General features: G+C 44.4%; 1 long non-coding RNA gene across 1 annotated transcript; it reads left to right on the forward strand.

The window, feature by feature from the left end:
• The first annotated feature begins 7,405 nt into the window (after window positions 1-7,405).
• Window positions 7,406-19,959, forward strand: LOC125756814 (uncharacterized). Its single transcript, XR_007414761.1, has 3 exons — window positions 7,406-7,593; window positions 11,868-11,961; window positions 19,803-19,959. It is a non-coding gene; the product is annotated as an uncharacterized LOC125756814 (long non-coding RNA).
• Window positions 19,960-21,533: the final 1,574 nt, after the last annotated feature.

Genomic DNA, 21,533 nt, shown 5'->3' on the forward strand with positions numbered 1-21,533 from the left:
TTTCCGAAGGCCAAGTAGATTTAGAAATCACAATTGCCTATGAATGGCATGCTTCTCGGGGTGACCTTACTCGTGCTGTGAGAAAGCTAATCCGGCTATTATGACGTTGTTGTTTATTGGCACAGAAATGACGCATTATTTCATTGACACAGTACAATATGTGTACAATATAAAGCTATTCTAGGGTACGAAATATTCTTAAAACTCACTGAGAGTTGCTGGTGTAGCGGACAGGTCTGGTTATAACATTCCAAGTTATTAAGGCGAAAGCCTTAGATGCTTCATCAAACGCGAAAATTCACTGTCGGCGGCGTTGGTGTCAACACGAGTGATGCAAAAAATCATCGCGCAATAACGTCACCATATGAAGTCATCATGACGTCACTATGACGTCGCATTACGTGACGTCACAAGAAGACGTCATCACACGACATCATCGCTTGGTCATAGGTGGGCCGATCACGGAGGCAGTGCCAAACCAAAAAGAAGATGGCTTTCGCCTTCGAGTCGTCTTAGGCGAACGCATAAGGGACACTGTCAGTTCTTCGTTCCATTCGAAGTGGCTGCTGTCCGGCATCTTATGGCTGTTGTCAGGCGAAGAAAAAAAATTGTATCGTTTAGAGTAACAGTACGTCGACGCGTGATTGACAAACGCAGCTATATCATATCCTATTCGCCGCAGACATGCCAAACCGAGCGTGGCTGGAGATATGACACTGCCCAATTTTGGTCTTGCAACAACGTTTCTTCTCGGAATTCTAATCAATCAGGGCAAGAGATTAATCAAACGTTTCACATTTATTATCTTCAAGATGGTTCTAGCCGAGCTTGTTTGTCTAGAACGTAAGATTAGTTATTTTCCCTGCCTTGCACACCAGAATTATATGTGCGCCTATAATCAATGTCAATGATTGTGATAACATAAACGGAAACCCCGTATTGCAATGTCACGCGAAGAAAAAGAATGTGTGTTACACTTACACGGCTCTCAGCTTTGATGGCATATGGAAGCATACACGCGTATATCGATTTGTCTGGCTTTGTAATTTTTATTGTAACGTTTCTTGCCTTTCTTATTTCTGACGACCGTGTGCCCGAAACAAAATTTTACAATGCCTTCCGGCGCACGCCAACTCAGCGCTTGTAGGTGCGTTTGTACGAAGGTTCCTTTGTTTTGCATACACGTTAAAAATTATATAGATGCTTTGTTTATTTCCTTCCTTACCCGCCACGATCGTCTAGTGGTTACGGTGCTCGAGTGCTGACCCGCAGGTCGCGACATCGAATCCCGGCCGCGGCGGGCGCATTTTTGATGGAGGTGAAAATGCTTGAGACCCGTGTACTTAGATTTAGGTGCATGTTAAGAACCCCAGATAGTCAAAATTTTCGGAGTCCTCAATTACGGCGTCTCTCTTAATCAAATCGTGGTTTTGGGACGTTAAACCCCGACAATTATTATTATTATTATTATTGCTTATATGCTTTGCGTTTTGCGTTCCTCTTTAGCTCTCTTGTGCCATATTCGAATACATCAACGGATGTATTCGAATATGTGATAAAATCACTAAAGAGAACCTTTAGGTAAAAAAAGGAAAACTCTGCATCAGAGCCAGCTTTTAATGGGCAACAGTTTAACAAAAACATCAGTTGATCAAAATATTTAAGTTACCAGGCTGATCGTAGTAATCGCGAGGCTTTGTAGCGTTTTAATAAGACATACGCAAGCGGGAAAGGAAATGCTGCGACTCTTTCGCTTGTACTGTTGCTCCAAGAGGCTATTCGACATACGCTTCAAGTTTCATACAACTGCTTATCCTTGCGCAATTGGTTGCAAGCATAAAAACTATCTGTACATTCTCGCTGACAATACGAGAAAGGCATTGCTTTATTTTATCAGTACATGCGGTGCGTTTTCGTCGACATGGCTTATTAGAATTGTTTGTATCTCTACTGTACGCTGAAACATCATAGATAGATAGATAGATAGATAGATAGATAGATAGATAGATAGATAGATAGATAGATAGATAGATAGATAGATAGATAGATAGATAGATAGATAGATAGATAGATAGATAGATAGATAGATAGATAGATAGATAGATAGATAGATAGATAGATAGATAGATAGATAGATAGATAGATAGATAGATAGATAGATAGATAGATAGATAGATAGATCTGCAGAGTTTACATCATAGCTCTGAATCTTCTTACTCTCTTGCTGCCTTTTGCGTTACCCAGTACTAGGTGAAGTGGCGCTTTCTTTCCGAATTTCAGCAATGATGCTGTGATAGCTTGCTGCTTTTTTATCCTCCCTGTAGTGTTTTGCACGATGAACAACGAGAGGCCAGGGCTGGAACTATGTTGTCATTGCTCCAGTTCTCTATTGGTTATTTTTATCGTGACAACTCATAAATAGAGCAGTGTTTGCGTTTACCTATTACTTTTAAGGGCGAAGCTCCTTAAGGCGGCACCCATTCGTCCCTCGTAGTCGTAGTGCGTAACCAGTCTTACGCTTTGACCACCAAGGTGGTGCCGGTGGGAGATTTTTCCTGTGCGTTGTTGAACAATAAAAAATTCGCAGCGTTAGCTAAAAGCCGACTTCTTCTGTCTCTCATTCCCATTAGCAGCCATTCTTTACCTCCAAGGTAGTGCCTGGTGAGATTTCTCCTGTGCGTGATTAAACAATAAAAATTTTGTTCAAAACGCCGTTGATAGATGAAATAAACCAACGAAAGACGCCAGATGCTTTGTAAAAGCAAAACGAAAGAACGCCAGATGTTTCTAAAGCAAAACGAAAAGACGCCAGCTGCTTAACGAAAGACGCCAGATGTTTTCTAAAGCAATGGTTTTCTAAACAATGAAAATTCACAGCGTACATGCAAAATTAAAGTGAGCTGCAAGTCGTCATAACTCATCGAACCTTTAGTATAAACGCGCCCGATCTCACGTCGATGATGATGTACTGGGCAGAATTCACGGAAGATTCACGGTTTACCGATGAACCTCCGCAGCTTCGCCCACTCATCATCATTCACTCCGTGGATATGCTGTTTTCGTTGTCTAATACTAAGTTTGAACTAAACTTCGCTTCATTCGAACTTTCTAGCAGCCTCGTACGACCACTAAGCAATTAAGGTTTCTTGTTTACCAATTTTACGGTCGCTTGATTTTAGCTGACTGCTACAAAGTGCTCCTTTCCGTTTCAAGTAGTTCGATCGAAGGAGTTCCTCAGAAGTTTAATGTAAAATGGGTCCCGCATCGGCCGTAGGCGTGGCTTTCGTGGTCTTTAAGTGGAACAGGTTGGCGCAGTCTTGCGGCGACAGCCCGCTATGCAAATAAACCGGCGGTCTGGTCGAACGCTCAAACGCCTTGCGTTTCGTTCGGTTCTTGCATTGCAGAGTAAGCATACCCGCGGTCATCCCGTGTTTGTACCGAAGTTCAATTAAGTAGGAATGAAACGGTGTTGTTGTTTTTTTGCTTTCCACCTCAAAGCTCAACTCGGAGATACATTTGTCTCAGCATCCTGATTATTGGTATATTGGTGAGTCTTCCTTAGTAATGCTGCAGGTGGTCGCTAATGGGCAGACACTTGTGCTAATCAGCCAGCCAAGCTGCTTTCACGAGGAGCTTTTATGGTGAGTGCAGTGATGCATTCACGACAATGTATTGCAAGCCGAACCACTGTACCACCTCAGCGGTACAGGTTCTTCTGCTTTGATATATACTGAGTATGTGCAGTGCACTGAAACTAAGACAAGAGAAGGCACACAAATGACATAGCAGCGCCAGTCTATATCGTTTATGCGTCTTCTCTTGTCTTCGTTTCATTGCGCTGCGCATACTCATTATACAGGGTGTCCCAGCTATCACGCAGCACGATTTAAAAAAGAGGAACGGCGTTACGCGAAGCAAGCCTACTACATATTGTTGCTAGCGCACTGGAGTAGCCACTGCTATTTTTTTCGTTCCGTGAGATATGGATAATGATAGTGACGTACTATGGAATGGAATACAGTCGAAATCCGCGATAAGGAAATTCCGAGGGAAATAAATTGTCACCGCAACGAAATATTTTCGGAGCACCGGCGAACGCCCATAGGAGTCAATGCATTTCGTAACCCGCGACTACGAAAGATGTTCCTACCGCAGTCCCTCATTAACGAAATTTTTGAAACACGAGTGCGCAAATAATCTGCTCTCGCAACAATAACTACATTCGAAAACTGCTGAAATGCATTCATGCTACACTTACATTGTGCAAAACTATCGCTACAGCGCACTTGAAAAGCAGCCGCCATCATTGTTTACAAAAAAACAAAGCTGGCGACAATGATGATGATGATGGCTTGCCGAAACACCTGCTCGTTATCGCGAACTACGTAGCCAAATCCACATTCCTCATGGAATTTCGTTCGTTGGCTTGGCTCTGTGCTTGGCTTTGTCGACTTTGCGTGCACATGGTCGCGTGTGTGGAGCCATCTGCAGAGCGTTTGTTTGGTCGCTTGGTGCAACGTGAACTGTGTGTTGCGATTGCTTCGTCCGATTTCGATGCCTGCGAAGATGCCGCCTCCAACGAAAAAGCGGAAGTTCATCATGCTGGAAGATAAGGCTGCAATCATCAGTAAGGTGGAAAAGGGCAAGAAAAAAATGGACATCGCCGAAGAATTCGGCGTTGCGTTCAGCTCGCTGTCCACGATTCTGCGATGATCCGCGCTGATCCGGAGCCGGAAGAAGGTTCGCCTTTAGGTGCACTTGATGACGGTACTGGTGACAGCGCAGTGCCGCTGTCACTGACCAGTGCATGGGGCGAACTTTGTGCCGTGGAAAACGTGATTCCCGATCGAGAGGCATGAAATTGCTGCATGGTAAGGCCCTCCAAAGCAAACTTACTGACCTTTGGAAATAAAATGCGTTTTTTCTAAATTCCATGTCTTTTATGCCGCATTCTCGCGCCAACGAAATTCCGGAAGAGCGAAATGTTGTGCTTTCCCCACCGATTTCGTTATTGCGGGTTTAAACTGTAAATCCCAGCGAAAGTGCGACGCATATTGTAGGCACCTGACCTGTACCCTTGCCAAAATGCGGAACGCTGTCTCTGGCCACGGACGACAGGCAAAGCGGGTGTTTGCAGAAAGCTTACTTGAGGGCGCTGGTTTCCTTTGCGGGTGGGAGCGTAGTCACGTGTTATTTTTCATATGTCGCGGGCTTTCGTTATCAGCTGGAAAAAATGAGCACGTTATTAGTACGTTGTTAAAAGTTGCGCAGTCAGATTTCGTTTGAACATGCCTAGATATGCCTCAATGACATGTTAATAATTATGCGAGTACTTGTCGAGTTATAAATATAATTATGACTAATAATTATACCTCATTAACGAAAAAATTAGCAGTGTTTACTACAGTGTACTAGGAGCAATAAGCAGTAGGTTCGCTTCGCGTAACGCCGTTCCTCATTTTAAAATCGTGCTGCGTGATAGCTGGGACACCCTGTATATGCAAATTACATGGTAAAACAGAAAGCACAAATAAAACGTCAATATGTACATTCTGCGTATTTACATGGCGCTTCTGCCGATACCAACCGAGACATCAGCCTACGAAAACCAGGCAGGCCGAAAAACAAGCTTTACGCGTCTGTCACAGACCAACACAAAGGGGCAAGACCAGTGCCGAAGGAATTCCTCCTCACCGAGGAAGAAGAGCTCCTCCGAGTGAACAGATGGAAGCTGCGTGTACAGTCACTCTAGGATTGGGAAGAGAGCGCGACGGCGACGGCCTGCTGCAACAGCCTCGTCGCGGTTGCGCCAAAGACAGATAGCGCTGGCAACAATGAGAAGGCACGCGAAGCGACCTCGAGAACAGCGCCCATAAGGAACGAAGCGATTTAGTCCGAGGCCGCGGAATCCGGCATGCACGGCCCTCCAGAAAATACGCTCAATCACACATAGCTTCAGAACATGTTGATTTGTTTCCTGAAGGGGGCAGATCGGGCATGTTCCTGACTGGACCATTCTCCACCGCTCGAGGCGGTCGAGAGTGGGAAGCACACCCCATCCCGGGCGCCACATGAAGTCCCGGAGGTCGCCAGGAAGAAAAGATGCCATTAGAGCACTCTAAGACACACGACTTGAGCGTGCCCGGCGAGCCGGAGGAACTAACGGGAGCGATAAAGCAGCTGTTGTGTTAACAATAGGATTGTTCAGCACATCTACTCCAGGACACGTCGACTGCACATGCTGAAGAAATGCAACGGCTGTTGCATAAAATGCAGGAAGTGTTATTGACTGTGGTCCTCTGCTAAGGTGTACATTAGGCCTCAAATACCAGAGGTGCCCAGAAGGTAATACGCAACGAGTTCACGCAAGATACCCCCGCTTGAGAAACGGAAAGTCGAAATCCTGTGCGTCCTCAATTTTTTCTTACTTCTTCGAGAGTGGTTAACCAAACGGAGTCACAAGTACCATAGTGGTTGCATAAAATACCTAAAGTACAAGTTGAATAGGGGAAACGAAGCTAAGCCAAGAGTTCGTACAGCCAATGAACAAACACCGGTATTTAGACAAGTTCACCGTACTCGAAGAATACACGCAGGCTGTGTGAAAGACTATCTGCATCTCAAAGGTACAAAATAATGGAGTTCTTCATACGGCCTATCTATGGAACCAAATGTTTAAGGGCACACCTACACTCTTATTCAAGTACCGTATAACGTCCGGCACATAAGCGGCCCATTTTTATTCCACCACAACGTACTGCATATAAGCGGCCCTTCAATCGCCATTAAGCGTGACAAATTCTGCGGTGACGGATTGGGCCCGCTATATGCGGCCGCGAGCGGTCGCAACGCTTATATGGAGCCCGAGGCGGAAATGGCTCGAGCGGACGCAACGCTTATATGGGGCCCGACGCGAAAGGCGGACGCAACGCTTATATACAGAGCCCCGCCTCCCTGACCTTCGCCTGTGTGAAAAGCCACAAATACGTTTTATTTTTAATAAAAATTATGGCCTGTAGCATATCATGACACTGCTGCCACCTACATTCTTTTTGGTTTAGACTGTAAGCTAACAGTTGCAACAGGTCTCGTACTGCCGGAGCACCACCAGCTTCCCGTGAACACATGTGTGCCGCGCTTACATGTTTATCGTGTATTGTGTGCGTTTATTGCGTGCTTATCGTACGCGACATTCGTCGACTGGGCATTTTCCGCGTGTTGGGGCGTTCTCCTGCCTTGATCCAGTGGCGGATGATGGTCGTTGTTCGTTGCCACTCAACACAGCCTCACGGGACGCACAGCTTTGTGGCCGCGCTCAAAAGTGCTTTCTTGCTTCGTTCATCGATTACTCACGTTGATCGAGTGATCGAGTGTACTTCCGAAGACAATCCGCGTCCGTGTGTTTTGACAAGCGGCGACCGCGGTTCCACAGGAGCGGAAGCTTGAGCCTTTTGACGAGCGACTGTGCCAAACTTGGGTAAGTTGAAGAAGGTCGCTGAACTACGTAACTTTGTTACTTCATTGCATGAAAACTGTTTGCAGGAACCGTCGTGTTGGCACAGCGAGGATGATCAACAGATACCCGATAGGCAGGTATGTTTTGTGCTTTGGGTGCTCTTATATACACCACCATAAATGACATGTTTGAAGGATGCGCATTGCGCTACGCAATCTTATGCTTCGATCATGCAGGCCTCGTGTCGTTGTGCTGTTATTCCTTGACTGTTTACTGTACGAGGTCATCGCTTGAGAGTGTTTCTAGAATCCCTTGTCGCCGTTAGAAAGTGTGTGCTTTTAAACACATGGGGTCGTCCCATAATGTTTTCACTGTGGTGATGCGAGAGTTCACCAAACTCGGCAATAACACGCAAAATTATCACAAGACTGGGGACGTGATACAGGGTCGTAGCCAAGGGGGGTGTTGGGGGGGTTCAATCCCCCCCCCCCCGAAAATTTTCAGTTTTGCTTGCGTATATAGGCACGCACACATACAAACGCACGCACGAACATACATAAAGTATGGTTGAACCCCCCCCGAAAAAAATTTCTGGCTACGCCCCTGACGTGATAGCAGAACACACAGCCCTGACACGCGCACACGATGATGGATATGTTTTCGTGGTTGCGTCCCCGAGCTTTTCGCCAGAAATCCATGCAGTTGTTTTGTGGTTAGGATTTTAACCTAGCTGCCTCATAAATGTTTTAAAGGAGCTCACTCGAAGTAATGTATTTGAGTGAATTACGTTACGTACTGGTACTAAGTGCACACTCCAACAAATGCGTACTTAATGTGAAGAAGCACATGTTTATATCAAATAGTGTTAGTAGACGAATATGTCAATTCAATTAGGTTAATTAAGCTAACACATGCTACTCTTTGTTTCAATATTGTGTGTTTGAGAAAATATGCGTGAGCTCGTGTTCTGCCATTATATATTTTTTCTTAGCATCTTTAAGCACACGAGGTTCTCTATCACAAATAACTTAGATTGTGCTCATGTTGCGAGAATGTTGCTTTATTGTGTGGTGCTTTAAGTTATTGTATTTTCACGCTTTTTTTTTACTTAGCATAGTACCAATATTGCTCTCTTACTTAAATGCATAACCAAGGTTTAGTATGCAGTGATTTAGGGTTTATTGAGCTTTGTAAGGTCATAAATTAAAAGAAAAAGATCTCAATTCTCATATATGTTTCCAGAAGTTCACAGAAAGTTGGAAAATATTATCGGTTTTGTGAAGGCCTTACATAACTTAAAATGAAATCAAATTGACAGCTCAACTCTACAAGACAAACTACACGGGAATTCGCTTTAGAGAACCAAAAGTTTGTTCCCTGAATGGCTTACATTCATGATGCAATACAATATGCATGGCTCATTCCCACCTCACACCAAGTGCACATGGACCACGCACACTCTTTCATTTTTTTATATTTCGATAAAAGTGTGCATATCGTTATTTTCATGTGGATCGCCCATAGGGCTATGTGCATATTTCGGGTATTCCTTACAGTCTTGGGCAATAACTAGTTACTAGTAACGCATTACCGGTAACTAGTTACTTTTTTTCGGTAACTTGTAACTGTAACTAGTTACTTTTAATTTATAGGAACTTGTAATGGTAACACTGTTACTTTTTTACAGAGTAACTGTAATGGGAAATACCGTTACAGTTACTTTCCCATATCCTCTCCACCTTTCATCTTTCCACAGCACGGCTCCCCTACCAATTTAGGGGTGGAGGTCGCTTAGAAATTATCTACCCTGCAGAAGACCGAGGTCAGCAGTCAGTCTTTAACACAACTTAAGTTTACTTGTAAACTACATGTCGTAAGTCAATCATGTTGGAACTGAACAACTTGCTAAATTCAAGTAGTTTTTTTTTTTCCGGCGTATATATATCCTTTTTGTCACTTGAGCTTCTAGCTCGGTTCTTGGTGTACCGGTGGAACATCACGACGCCAAGTTTATATTCTCCTTCGTCCGAGGCTGCGCAATAATCGTGTTTGACTGACGGCTAGAAAGCAGCAGAGCGCGAAACGGTTGAGAGGCACAAATACTGTGAACTAAGTAATTTTTCAAAACCTCTTTGAAACTAATTGTAAAAGGTTTACTCCAACTTAATACAACAATTATTAACAAAATCACATGGACGTTTTGCCTCCTATGCATGTGACATCCTCAGTATACACTGGCAACAAGAAAAAGAAAAGGAAAGAAAGAAAAAAATTTGCGGAGATCGACCAGTGTCCCATACGTCCGTGTAAACCAGTAGGGGAATGTGGTTGTTGCATGTTATAGTCGGATACAACTTTAGAAGTCAGCGGCATTTTCTCCTCAAAGGCAGATGAACACAAGCCTGCACCAATGGGCGCGCACTCGGGACGGACATCATGAGCGGGATGGCGGTGGCTTCGCCTTTGGAGAACATCGGCGCGTGCATGAGCGGGACTATTTCTTTTCTTTAGTCTCTCCTGACTTCTTAAGTTGTATCCGACTATAGTTACTATATATGCTACGACATGGCTCCTAAAGGTGCCATATACAGTAACTATATTGCAAGCCGACGCGTCGCGGCGAATGAACCGCGATTCCAGGAGTTCCTTCCCCTCACCTTCGTTCACGAGCCAGCGTCGTCACAGTGTTTACGTCAAAGCTATGCCCTGTTCTCCGGAAGTGTTAAACAAGCTCCATCTTAGAATGCGTTGCATGAGTTGCTTTAACAACATCCCGTTTGCCTTCTTTAAGCCTCGTTGATTCTTTCCTTCCCGTTTCGCCGATGCAAGTCGCGTCGCAATGCCCGCATCGGGCTTGTATATCACCCTACTCTGATCGTCTGCAGGTGTGCAATCTTTGGGTTTCGCGAACACATGCCCCAGAGTATAACGGGACTTAGAAACGGTTTGTATGCCCAGCGGACGCAAAGCTAACCGAACAGGGTCTGATACACCTTGAACATATATATGGAACAGACACAATGGACGTCGTCTTCATTCGTCACACACTCTCCGTTGCTATTTGCATGCGCTTCTGGGTGTCGTTAATAAACATCCTATGATACTGCTGTCGTTCTAGTGCATCAACCACATTTTCCATTTTGAGTATCAGAGGACATTTGTTATTATTATTTGCAAATAAATTCCCTTTTTCACCAACGGTGCATGAACAACAAAATTGATGCAACAAAATGAGGTGTACACAACAAATGCTTGTGTTTGGCCCCCTATTAGGTTTACTTCGTCTAGGGTTTTACCACGTGCAATTTTGACTGCCCGCATGCCTTCATACATATTTAATAAATGAATTCTATCGTTTGGTTTGTAATCTATTATTTATTTTATACAGTAACGGAAAAGTAGCGACGTTACTTCGTCACAGTAACTGCAACAAAGTAACGACGTTACTTGTCACAGTAAGTGTAACTGTAACAGGTTACTTTTGGAAACTCTGTAACTGTAACTGTAACAGTTACTTTAACAGAGCCAATGACTTCACCCATCAAGCACGTGTTTTTCAGACACCCCTCTCAATATCACTTAAATTCCACATGTGGGCTTTGCTTTTAAAAGTACGCCGCCCGCTTTCCCCGCCTGTAGTTGCCTTACCCACCATCTTCTGCAGCCCTTTGTGAGGGCTAGACGTGCCGCCCTTCTGCAGCCTTTCCAAGTGGCTTTCATACTCCACTCTTTTTTTTTGCCTTTGACGGCTCTCGCTCAGTAGACCCCCCCCCCCCTTTTCCATTTTTTTTCTTTTTTTCTCTCCTTTTTCTTGCTTTTTTTTTCCTTCTTTGCAGCTCCCCTTACTTCTGAGATGAGAGGCCTGAGCGCCGTTGCAAACTTTCTTGAAATGATGTGGCAAGGGCTACACTCCTCTCTCTAGTTTTCTCTTTCCAGGCAGCAATTACCAACAGCGACAAGCACCACCGCTAGACATGACGTCAACACTAACCCTTTAAAACTAACACGCCAAGGATGACAAGGTGCCTTCGATAAAGATAGGTCCCCCTATGGAAACGTCGGCCAGCCTGTCTGAGGCACTTTCTCCTGTTTGAAACCTATCCCACTTTTTTGGCTTAGGTAACTGTAACACTGTTACATTTTACTGGTAACGTGCCCATGACTGATTGCTTACTGTGTACATGTGTGAATGTTGAACACGCAATGGCACTCTTTCAATAGTCTGCAAGTGGCTGGTCCACTAATACCTGTTCTTATTGCACCCTGATCCCTTCATTCAAGGATCGATCTCTTTAATATATGAATATAGACTTGCCTGAGGACATGTTTGGTACTCACTATCTGTGTGTGGTTGGGTTTGTCTTGAGTGAAAATCAACATTTCCTTGTGGTATCTATTATGCATGTATCAGCGATGAGAGCTGTTCATGGCACCGACACAGAGGACAGATTGCAGTACAAGATAGGAGCATACTTCCTGCAAGCCCGGGCAAGCCATAATGAGTGGTAGGCATTTCTTTTCATCACTAGATTGCGACAGTTTGGACACATAGCACCTATAGACCTTATGCAAAATCTGCTGCCATCTAGCGGCCGCTGTGTGCATTTCCGCCATGTTGAAGGCTAAGCGCGCTCCGCATGTAGACAAGGAGCGTACATATCAACGTGTGGCGGCTGATAAGAACGAAAATGCCAACATATTTTCGAGTGCTGTGTTGCTGAGATTGAGGAAATTGGGATGCTGAAAGAAGGTTTGCAGGAACCAAGCCTCCATGTTAGTACATTTCCTCGTGGCCGACGAGAATCAGCAGATCGTTCCGTTGCTTCGGTTACTGCTTACGACTAACGCCGTGTTTCCGTTCGCCGTTAATATATGTGGTATGTGACAGCATCGGCACTCATCAGAGAACACTCTTTCATGTCATGCCAGAACAAGAAAGTTTTCGCACCGTGTGCTTGCTGCAGGCACAAACCCGCTTCGTGTACGAGCTTCAAAGCTGCATCGCGGCTACTCGCGCATGCCTGCGCTGCTGTTGATATTAGCTTGTTTATTAAATTGCGATAACAATTACATGTTAGACAGATAGCTCGTGCGCGTCATTGATTTGCAGCGGACGGACCGATTGTGCTGGAGCGTGTTGTTTGTAGTTTGTTTTCGATGGTGGAGTTTAACAAGGTAGCGTCTGGTGGGATGCTTTGCGTGCGTATTTCTTCACTATGCGTATTTTTCAAGCATTTCATGTGGTATCACTGCCAGGTTCAGACGGGTTGCCCGGATGTCCTGACCGCCCCCACCCCTTACTTTTTTTTGTTTAACTTATACCCCAGGAAGAGCAAATCAGGTTCTCCCAAAAGCTGATCCCCCCTTCGGAAAAATCCTCTGTACACTCCAGTTTGCTATGAAATGTTAACAGGTGCTTCAAGTGCGCGGTACTTTTCTTATGAAACTAAATAAAATGCTGTTCCGGGAAATGTGCTACATTCTACCGTGGGTGCGCTACCGCTGGTTACGCGCTGAGGCGGTTTCAGTCGGCGAAGCAAAACTGCCTTGCCGCAACGGGTTTAAATTGTAAAGCACCAGTAGGCCCCTAAAGCGACAATGTGAACACGAATATTCTTGGCGTTTCCTGTTATATAGGATCACATATCGGAAGGATATTCAATAAAATACCAGCTGATCGGCATCTACTTCTAGGAGACACTACACTTTTCATGTTCACTTTCCACGTGCATGAGATGCGCAATTTTCTGCATTTTAATCGCACGGTAATTCTGTACATAACATAGGTCGGATGACTACAACAGCGAAATAATATTATTTCAAAGATAAAAAGAGGACAACGTTTTATTTAAAATTAGATGGACACTACGTCGGCTCGACATAGGCTGTCCCTCATGAAATATGCTTTCAATTGGGTCAACTGCACTTTCTTACCGTCATCGCTGCGCCTAGCCGCGCTAAATAAAGCCTCTTCCCAACCATCCTACATTATACAAGCATGATATTCAGATAGCTAACAACGCTTTATTCGCTACACTGAAAACAGACAGGCCAATTTGTAACCTAGCGCAGAGCTTCATTATCGACGACGACAGGCCTGCACGTGACTAGCAGTGTCAAACTTGCACCTTCTTCTCGCTGTGAGGCGGTTCTTTACACGTAATAACCGTCAACGTAAAAACTAGGAAATGCCGGTAACGTGTACAGGCCCGCCTGACATTTTTATGCCCTGATTGCCGACTACCAAAGCGGATACAAGCAAGAAGTGATAGCGGCGACAGCAATAGAATTCGGGCACAAGCCTCCAACATGGCGCCGAATCGTTAGCTTCGTCAAACCTCCAACAGATGGCAGCAATTTTGCATAAGGTCTATTGATATACAGCATATACTGGCCTTTAGCTTAGGAGTGAGAAACGTACCTTCTGCACTTCAGTGCAATGCATATTATTTAGTTTGCATTCCTTGAACATGGAACGTCGAATAGTTTGTATTGTTGAGCTTGTAATCTTTGAACATGGGATGTCGCCAGAGCCAACGTTTTGAAACTTGGAGTTGTCTTCATAAAGGGAGCAACTGTTAATTCTTGATGTTGCCATCTTGATGAAGGCAAGTCTACTCGTACAAGAGTTGGCTGCAGTGACATACCGTTTGAAGATTTTTTTCGTCTCTTCAAGCCTCCTCCATCTTCCATCGAACATCTGTGATGTTTGTGCTGCCATGAAACTGTGGTGAAACTGTGTGGTGCTGCCATGAAAAAAAAATTGGGCGTGCGCAGGCACAGCACCATCGAAGAAAAATAATTATTTCTTTGTTAAAGATAGTGAAGGCACACTAATGCAATCTCAGCCAAGATTATTAATAGTTGCCGACTCAATTTTAATGTAGTAGTTTCGTTGCTGTGCATACGCACGATGAAACTCTCATCAAAAAGTGGGAAGCAACCACACATGCTCCAGTGTTCAGCTAACCAGTCATCACTGCCTTTCTTTATGTTTCAGTCTTCCCTGAGCCTTTCTTTGATACACTGCCCCATTTGCCCCACATAATGCTTATCCCATCATCTGATAAACGATGCCTTCTTTGCAGAGCACATAATGTGTCCTGTGATTCCTATTGCAGCCAAGTGAGTGTCTGGGTTGCAACCTTTTCATAGTTTAGCACGCTTATTTGAGGCCGTGAACACTATGCTGATGATTGCCCGACCACCAACCGTTCTTATATTGTCGGATATCCCGTGCAGGTATGACATAGTGGCAAACATATTTTGGCCATCACGATTAGCCATTTCTTTGGCCTGGCAGCTGGAAGGTGTTTGTTTAGTAGGGCTTCTGCAGCCAATACAGCAAGGGGAGCAGGATATCCTGCTTGCATCCAGCGAGTTCTTGAAATCAAGCCTCGTCCACAAGAAATAGGAACATGATTATTTAGTACAATATGCAAGCACATAAGTTTTTAAATGTTTTAGATATGAGGATGACTGCGTCTTTCTTTATTAAATACCACAAAGGTTCTTTCGAATCTGAAGCCACTAACATATTAACACTGGCACATGATTACTAACACCCACTGGTGCTTACCCACGAGCATCCGGGCAAGGATTGTACCATATCAGGTTCCTGAATGTACAATTTCATTTGCATAAAAAGTGCATGAGCTAGTTATACGAACTGATGGGAAACAAGCCATTGCTGCCTCTTAGTTTCTCCCACTCAATAATGGTAGAAAGGTGCATTGTCTGACACTGCTTGGACAGTGGCGTAGCGAGGGGGTAGCAGACCGGGCCCATGCCCCCACTCGCCCTCTTCCCCGAAATGAATTTCTGCCTATGCCACTGTAGCTCGCTAACGCAGTAAAATTTCTGTTCCTATTACTTGTGGACAAGCCTTAATTTCCAAAGAACTCCCCTGACACAAGCAGGATATCCTGTTCACCTTGCTGTATCGTTTGCATATGCCCTACCCAGAAAACCACCTTCCAGTTGCCAAGCCAAAAAAAAAAAAAAAAGCCAAATCTTGATGGCCGAAAAATGTTTGCCACGATGCCATATCTGCACGGAATATTCAACAATATAGAAACTGTTGGTGCTCGGAATCATCAGCATAATGTTCATGGCCTCAAATAAGCATGTTAAACTATGGAAAAGCAGCAACCCAGATACTCAGAGGAGAGGCTTGGCTGCAATAAGAATCACAGGACACGTTACGTGCCCTGCATATAAGGTACCGTTTATCAGATACTCCTATCATGGGGTAAGCATTATAGAGGGCAAATGGGGCAACATCTCAAGGAAAGATTCAGGGAACATTGCAACAATGTAAAGAAACGCAGCGATTGCCTGTTTGCCAAACAGTAAAGAAACTATACTACATTGATTATTGAGTCAGCAAGTATTCATAATCTTGGCCGAGATTGCGTTAGTGTGTCATTACACTACTTGTCAAAGAAATAACTATTTTTCCTGGACGCAGCTGTGCCTGCGCATGTTGAAGTTTTTCTTTTTAAATTATAAATATGTGTGATCTGAGTCCAAAAAACACTTAAAAGATAGCGCCTATCTGTGTCCCTTCTTGTCCTGTCTTCACTACTCTCTGCAATAAACGTAATGGTTAAAAGGGAGCCGTTCGGCGACCTAACAGCTTGTCACTATTAGTGGGTTAGTAGGCCTTGAGGCGCTCCACGTTGACTATGTCGCGCCCTCGACGGCGCATGTCCAAAGCTGGTTCGATGGGTTCGATCAGGTAGTTGACCGGTGATGTGCGCTCGATGACCCGGTAGGGGCCTTCGTATTTCGGCAGTAGTTTTGAAGAGAGGCCAGTTGCAGTGGTAGGGACCGAGAGCCATACGAGCGCTCCGGCGACTAACGTGGACTCAGAAGTGGTGGTGCCACCGTGAAGGCTCTTCTGCCGCTCTTGTTCGTGCGTTGTAAAGGTCTTTGCAAGCTTGCGACACTCTTCAGCAAGCCTGGCTGTGTCAGAAATAGGCGCACACTCAGATGGATCCGGCTTGTAGGGTAGTATCGTGTCAATGGTGTGCGACGGGTGCCTTCCGTACAACAGGAAGAAGGGTGAAAAACCAGTAGTGTTCTGAGGGGCGGTATTATAGGCGTAGGTGACGAAGGGCAGAATGGCATCCCAATTTGTGTGATCGGCGGCGACATACATTGAGAGCATGTCGCCGAGCGTGTGGTTAAAGTGTTCGGTTAGGCCATTCGTCTGCGGGTTGTAAGCAGTAGTTTTGCGGTGAACAGCATGGCACTCTTTGAGAATGGCTTCGACGACTTCCGACAAGAAGACACGGCCTCGATCGCTGAGAAGCTTCTAGGGTGGACCGTGACGCAGCATGAATCGGTGTAGCAGGAAGGAGGCAACATCGCACGCTGTAGCCGCTGTGAGGGCAGCGGTTTCGGCAGATCGCGTTAGATGGTCAACGGCGATGATGGCCCAACGGTTACCAGCCGAGGTCAGAGGAAGTGGTCCATACAAATCGATGCCCACGCGCCCAAACGGATGGTTAGGGCAAGGTAATGGTTGTAGACCGACTGGTGACACGTGCGTTGAAGGTTTTCGGTGTTGGCAATCGAGGCAGGAGCGGACGAACTTCTGCACGTAACGGTACATCCCTCGCCAGAAGTATCGTTGTCGAATGCGGTGGTAAGTTTTGGATACCCCAGAGTGCGCGCATTGCGGATCAGAGTGGAAGGACTCGCATATTTCAGCACGCAGACTTCGGGGTATCACAAGTAGCCACTGGCGGCCGTTGGCGTTGTAATTGCGTCGGTGCAGTAGGTTGTCACGAATGGCGAAATTGTGGGCTTGACGACGCAACGGGCGAGTGGTTGGTGTTGCCGACGGATCAGTGAGCAAGTCTATCAGCGAGGTGATCCATTTATCCTTGCGCTGCTCGGTAGTGATGGTGTGAACGTCGATGGAAGAAACAGCAATGTGAGATACTGAGCAGGAGGCATTGGCGTCAGGCAAGGGGGAGCGCGAGAGGGCGTCGGCATCAGCATGCTGGCGTCCGTTGCGGTACAGCACGCGGATGTCGTAGTCTTGCAGGCAAAGTGCCCAGCGGGCGAGACGGCCCGAGGGATCCTTCAATGATGACAGCCAGCATAGTGCATGATGATCGGTGACGACATCAAATGGGCGACCATACAAATAATACATGAAAATTTACTACTTTGAAAATTATTAGAGAAATACAAATGCAGAGGTTCATTATTCACATAAAGGCCTATTCATACAGCAAATATGAACAAACTAAGATGTTCACAGAAGTAACCATAGCGTCCCAAATTTGACTAATTTTCACTAACGCAGCGTTTGTCGTGAATTTTTAAAAATGCATAATTTGCTCAGAATTCCATCAAATTATAAGAGCTATTTCTTCTTCACTTCTACTTATGCTAAATAGAAAGATATTTGTAATGTATAGCTTCAGTAGCTGCCAGCATGGTTGCGAATTTACGAAAACGCACTCTTCGTAAGATGGTCGTCGTCAACCGGCGACGCTCGTCGAATTTTCCTGTGTTGAAAAAAATTTTTATGTGAAAACAAATTGCGATTTCGTGCTGTGCAGTCATATGTGCACAACATACAAAATTATCAGGAAAATCGGAAACATCAAGTATACACCTTTTTTTTATCTTTCGTGGAATCGACCATTGTAAATGATGTTATCTCTGTGAAAACACTTGGGTTCAGGTGATATCTTAAGTATCTGCGTGATTTCTAGAAAAGTTAGTCGTGAGTTCAGCACTGCTATGTGCTCTTTTCTTGAGTAGCTGTGCTATCCTGTCAAGATGTTTAACAAGTAACAACGCACTTGAATGTGGATTCTTCTTTGTGGCAAAAGAGCGCAGACAACGGGACGAAGAACATACAGGGCACAGAGCTGACTATCAACTGATTTCCTTATTGGAAAGTCTGAGAATCTGTAGGCAGGCGAGCAAAAATCGAAAAATGGCACAAATGCTATCAAGTGACTCGGCCGCCCGGCTTTTTTTTTGGATAGGGTTTACAAGATGCGGCAGAAGCCGATTTCATTAAAACATAAACACAAGCAAAAAATGGCAAAAAAGAACAATGACATGGTGGTCAATACCAAACTGATTAAAACCGCTAAAAGTCTGACATTCATAAATCAACAAAAACGAAGAACCAGGGTCTGAAAAAAAAAGGTTTTTAAGCAAGTGACAGCAAGGCTAGAAAACTGCAACCACTAACAATAAAACAGAAAACAAAACAAGAAAACAAAACATGTGACAACAAGCTTAGTGATCACAATTGAGGCTCATGGCAGCTAATTTCTTCGTCAAATAGTGCTAGTGATAGCGCGCTAACGCAAGCTGCTCCCCTTTTGTGAATTATGTGCGCCTCACAAATTTTGTGAGCACATTACTCCCGATATTTCATGAGAACTTGCACATTGTCAAGCAATGGGGAGCAGCCGCATGATGTACAATGCCAGGTTCCTGCCTGTTGTTGCTTTTAAAGATTTGGCATGTTCACGCATTTTGTAATTTATGCATCGTCCGGTTTGTCCTACATATGATTTTCTGCATGATAATGGAATGTCATAAATGACGTTCTTCACGCATTCAATGAAATGATTTCTGTGCTTCTTGTCACAGCAAAAGGATACTGTTTCATCCCTGTTAACTAGCCTGCATAGGGAGGCCAGATGGTTTGGGATGGAGCACAAAACTCTTATGCCTACTCTGCCTGCAGTCTTCTTCAACCTATGAGAGAAACCGTGAATGTAGGGAACGTCAGCCAAGGGAGAGCGAGTGTGCTTGTTTGGCCTGTTATTTCTGGTCGTTCTAAGAGTGACGAGCATCTTTTCAGCTAGGGAGCTCAAAAGAGCACTAGGGAACCCCGTGCTCCTCGAGCGTTCCACTTGAATCGTAAAACTTGTTTCCGTCCACTGAGGGCATGATCGGATGAGGGCGTTTCTCATGGCAGAATAGCCTATTCCTGGAGTCATCCAGGAGTCATGCATGGAGTACCATTTGAGTAGCGAAAGGATGCTGTTATGCAACGTTACATCAAAGAAGCTGACCGAGCTAATTGGCCTGTATATGATAGCTGGCCTATCTATGACACCACAGCCCTCAGAAGTGCTGTATAGCGGTTTGTTTTCTTATGTTTTTGATCAAAGCAGCATTAAGCCAAGGCTATGGGGTTGGGCATTGAATACACGTGGATTATTCAAGTAAAATGGTAAAAATGATATCACTATTTCGAAACAGAAAGTCATCAATCATAAATTGCAGCATCTGTTGATGTGTTGCGCTAAGCTGTTCGCTTCAATGCCAAACTACATTTTCACACTCTCTCTTGCAGGTTTCAAATACAGCAACTGTACCACCACAACAGTGCAGCACAGGAGAGCCTATCGTCAGTGCCGCGTCGAGAAATTAAATAAAAAAGCACTTACTCCTGGAAACTTCTCGTATCATCTTATTGGTTTGTTTGTGATTATAAAACTGCACTTTCATGGGAATTGAATCAACTAGCCCCATTTATTGTCCCATTGAAACTAAATAAATTGACAATGTAGAGCTTGTTTCCAAATGCCTGCATCATAGGCCTACAAGATTACTTATTGGCTTCAAAATACTCTTACATGTAAAGAACGCTGTTGATATAGTCATTGCTGGAAATGTTCTGCTGATATTTTTGTTACAATCCTCTAAAGCCTACACACTTTCGTATTGTTAACCACAAAAAGATTTATTGACCTGTGTGCAGCAAACATGCTGTTGCAGGCATAAGGCTGCAATACGCTGAAACTCATACATCAGAATTCTACACACTAACAGCAGCCAATTCCTTGTAGACCCTCATTAGGTGTGCATGAGAAAGCGCATTAGACTGGCAAAAGACAGTCTAATGATTCTGATAATAATAATAATATCTGGGGTTTAACGTCCCAAAACCACGCTATGATTATGAGAGACGCCGTAGTGGAGGGCTCCGGAAATTTTGACCACCTGGGGTTCTTTAACGTGCACCTAAATCTAAGTACACGGGCCTCAAACATTTTCGCCTCCATCGAAAATGCAGCCGCCGCGGCCGGGATTCGATCCCGCGACCTTCGGGTCAGCAGTCGAGCGCCATAACCACTAGACCACCGTGGCGGGGCAATGATTCTGATGTCTAAAGACATTAGTCTCTTTATTGAAATACATTAATTTTTTTTTCTGTGAGATTAGCTGATGCATGCTCCTTGTGTTAAGTAAGATGCAATTTTTCTAGTTCATGAAGTTGACTGACGTTATCAAATGATGTAGCAAATTTTCATCAATAGTTGCTGCAAATAGCTAACATGCACGGTGGAAATTTGCTAACTTACAAATACTATTTTCCTGCATTTAGTAACTAAGTAATAACCGTCGTGGTAGTAATGTTACTAGCTTAGCTTACTACCTTCCAATAAGTAGTAACAGGAACTAGTAACTGTCATGGTAGTAAATTTACTAACTTTATGTTACTACCTTTGGTATGTAATAGCTGCAGGTAGTAAATGACATGGTAGTAACTTTACTACCTTGCCGTTTACTACCTGCAGTTACTACTTAGGTAGTGAATGTTGTGACAGCAATTTACTACCTCAAAGTTAGTAAGTAGCACTACCTTTTCTTTTAAGAGTGTAGAATGATGTGTCTTGTAGTTAATATTGTTTGGGACACAATTGCAAGGAAAGTGCACACGTTCAAAGCCAAATTGCTAAGGTAGCTTGCTAGAAAATAACAAGTGGACTGCCCCCTTATTTGTTTTGAAAGGATAAGTTCATGAGATTCAATTAGCTTAATCTAATCCAATAGCAGCTTTGAAAACCACTTCAGAGAAACTACTGCCGAGATCCTTTAGGGGGCCATTATGTGCACAGGTGCTGAAGTGGAACACGTGGAGGTTGAAAATTGAGCAATAAAGAATATGGCATGTATTTTAGGGTGATTTTATTTTTACCTTCGTTATTTTGTTCACACAATGCCCTATTACTCCAACAAGAGAGCATATAGGTGAAGAACCCTTGCAATGCATCCTATTGTATATGTAGTGATGCGTGTG

The sequence above is a fragment of the Rhipicephalus sanguineus genome, unplaced genomic scaffold (assembly GCF_013339695.2).
Source record: "Rhipicephalus sanguineus isolate Rsan-2018 unplaced genomic scaffold, BIME_Rsan_1.4 Seq859, whole genome shotgun sequence".
NCBI lineage: Eukaryota > Metazoa > Arthropoda > Arachnida > Ixodida > Ixodidae > Rhipicephalus > Rhipicephalus sanguineus.